The sequence below is a fragment of the Sinocyclocheilus anshuiensis genome, unplaced genomic scaffold, assembly GCF_001515605.1.
Source record: "Sinocyclocheilus anshuiensis isolate Anshui unplaced genomic scaffold, SAMN03320099.WGS_v1.1 scaffold2216, whole genome shotgun sequence".
Taxonomy (NCBI): Eukaryota; Metazoa; Chordata; class Actinopteri; order Cypriniformes; family Cyprinidae; genus Sinocyclocheilus; species Sinocyclocheilus anshuiensis.
This window is the reverse complement of record NW_015545525.1, coordinates 115,375-119,001: the sequence shown is the minus strand read 5'-3', so window position 1 is coordinate 119,001 and position 3,627 is coordinate 115,375.

The window sequence follows — 3,627 nt, the reverse complement described above, 5'->3', positions numbered from 1 at the left end:
ACATTTGGGTCGGGGTGTGTGTGTGTGTGTGTGTGTGTGTGTGTGTGAGTGTGTGTGTGTGTGTGCATGCTGCTGCTGGGCGTCCGACCGCGATTCCGCAATGCTACTCATGGTCGGCCCACTTGTAACAGCTTTTGCCTGGATTATTTCATATCCTGCAAAAGATTTGGCAATATCACGTAAGAAAACATTATTTTTTTCTGTAACATCCTAATGTAACGTTATGTTTTGTGTTCATGCCCTTTATAGCCCTGTCTAAACATAGTTCAAATAAATATGTAAAAATAGAGATTAATTAATATTTTCAAATGTTTAATGGGTGTTATACTAAAAATCAGCGAATTAGAGAGTTGATACAGTTGATAGTGGATGCTACAGGCGGATAAACAAATCTTTGTCATTTTCAAATGGTTTATTTCTGTACACATAACTACAGTTTTACCAACGGCTAGCCGACATACTGCAAACTGCAGACGGTATTTAAATACCTAAATACCTATCATCAATATAGTAGTGTGTTAAATTGAGATGCTAATCGCGATCAGCGCAACATATTTCAGTTTATCAGCAGGTAATGTTACTGTGTGTCACTAGTAAGTGTTAATGTTGTCATCTATAGTTTGAACTCGAGTAAAGGATCTTTGGAATGAGTAAAGTAATTGATAAAGCTGTCATGTACACTCGTTAGACAGAGCGGACCTGGAAACACTGCTTGAACTCTTGGAGAAGAGTTGAGAGATTTGGTCCAAACCTGTGATCTATGTGTAGCTGCCTGTCTCGGAGTAATTTTTACATTCACTTTTCCAACACTTATTAGCTTTATTACTTATTAACTTATTGTGATTTATATTTGCAGTATTAAGTATGATATCTTAATTTATGTTCATAATTGATGTCTCAATTATGACTGTACTTTAATGATTTCATCAAGGTACATTTGTAAGCAGGGTTGGGAAGGTTACTTTTAAAAAGTATTCCACTACAGATTACAAAATACATGCTTTAAAAAAGTAATTTGTAACATATTTCCTTAGATTACACAAGTTTTGTAATTTAATCTAAATACTTTAGAATTCTTTGGAATACTAATAAGGTGTGTAAGGCAAAGGGTCCTATAGAGAAACATGACATTGTAAGGGTGGTTTCCCTACAGTGGTTCAGGCTGTGGGATTGCCAAATGACTAAAGAAAGGTTATTAGCACGATGGTATAAAACTGTACATTTCTAGTCTATTACCACCCACTGCCACTTATACCAACGACGGAAATAAGCGCAGTTAGAATAGCTAAATATGTGGGAGAGCGTTGCTATTGAGTGACTATTGTATTGCAATAGGTAGCACTTTAATATTAACCTTGAATCAAGACTAGTTAGCACATAATTAATCATTGAAATTATTTAATAACAATATTTTGTTATGGTTACACTTGAATTGGTTACAAAATAGATGAAGGATGGTAAAGCATAGTTAATTGTACCCAGCATGTATGTAAAATATTACCTGAGAGAGAGAGAGAGAGAGAGAGAGAGGGCAGAGACCCAAGAAGAGAGAGGCAGCAAAGGAAAGAGAAAGAGCAACAGTTGCTATCTTCTTTTATCCCTTCCTTGACCATGTGACTAAAAACCAAATGTGAGACATTCAAACTGACCAATCAGCAGATTACAACTTCACCCACTGTGCAAAAGGTGTGACAATTAGAAGACCCCCGATGTATACACATGTTGGCCTACAGGCCTTGATCGACATCAGCACTTCAGGTCCTTCAGGAATGGCAAATGGCCCTTTTGTTACTGAAGATAGGTTTGGGACAGGAAAGCAAAAGTCTTTGATAATTTTTGACCTTACAGGACCCACATACTCAAAAGAGCAATTTTCCTCTTCCCACACTTACACTTGCAAACGCAAGTTCCCCGCCCCTTCGCGGCGAACTTTCCTTCGCAAAATTAGAACCCCTTGCATCCCGGTTCATGGCTTGGGCAGCCATTCCGGATGTGTCAAGCTGGGTTCTTAGCACAATAAAATGAGGTTGCTCGCTTCAGTTCGCTCGCAGGCCGCCTCGCTTCAGAGGTGTTATTCAGACTTCGGTGCTGTGGTGCTGTGGAAGCGGTACCTCTAGCGAACAACGAGTCAGGCTTTCTCAGCCGCTACTTCCTCGTGCCCAAGAAAGAAGGCGGGCTCAGACCTATTCTAGATCTCAAACATCTGAATCGCTCTCTTATGAGACGGCCGTTCAAGATGTTAACTCTGAAACAGATCCTCGCGCAGATTTGCCCCGAGAACTGGTTTCTGATAGTGGATCTGAAAGATGCATACTTTCACATTCACATAGCCCCCCCGTCACAGACTGTTCTTGAGATTCACGTTTGAGGGAGTGGCCTATCAATATGCAGTCCTACCGTTTGGACTGTCTCTGGCCCCTCGCACTTTTACGAAGTGCATAGATGCTGAGTCAGATGGGAATCCACATTGTGAACTCCCTCGATGATTGGCTGGTTCTGGCCAGATCAGAACGGGAGTTAGTCGCTCACAGGACGCTGTTGCACAGACACCTAGAGCGCCTCGGGTTGAGAATCAACCTGCCCAAGAATCAATTGTCACCCAGACAGCAGGTTGTCTTTCTGGGGATGATCATAGACTCCGCCCAGATGCGGACATGGATTACGCCGGAGCGGTCCCTGACTACAGCGACTGGCGGCATCTTTGAAACCAGGGACTTCCCTCAAGAATTTCCAGAGGCTGCACGGCCTCATGGTGGCCGCCGCCTCTGTGATTCCTCTAGGCCTGCTGCACATGCAGCCTCTTCAGTTTTGGTTCAAAGCCTGCGTCCTGTCCTACGCTTGGAGCCTTGGCCGATTTTATATCAGGGTAACCCACCGCTGTATCAGAGCTGTGGCCCCCTGGACAATTCCCCGCCTGTTCCAATCAGGTGTGCAGTTGGTACTGACCTCCAGGAGGAAGGTAGTGACAACAGACACCTCCAACTTGGGTTGGGGCACTCTGTTAGAGGGCAATCCGGCATCCGGCTTCTGGTCGACCCACGAGCAACCCCTGCATATCAACTGCCTCAAACTGATGGCAGTTTTCTTGGCCCTGAAAACCTTTCTGCCAGCCTTGGAAGGGCACCACGTCCTGGTCCGGTTGGACAACACGACGGTGGTAGCTTATATCAATCGCCAAGGCAGTCTTAGGTCACTCCCCCTTTACAGGATGGCCCGACACCTCCTGTTTTGGGCACAGGACAAACTCCTCTCGCTAAGAGCGGTTCATGTGTCAACTTGGGCGCAGACATGGTGTCCAGAGGCAATGTACTGTAGAATCTCTGATTCTCACAAATTTAGCTGAAACACTACACAGCTCAGATTGATCTGAAGTCTCAGGTACACAAAGGTTAGCTGAAACACACTGCACAGCTTTATCTGAACACTACAGGCAAGGCAACACACACAACACAGAAAACAACAGAGCCAGAAGATGGTAGTGTCTCTCAAAGAAGAAAGCCTCAGTGTCTCTCACTCGACTGATATTCTCTGGGTTCCTCTGTACTCCACTTCATGAGCTGGGATGGGAATCAGGTGGCACTCATGAGCCGGTCAAGCAGGTGTAACAGGTATGGAAAATTATGTGTT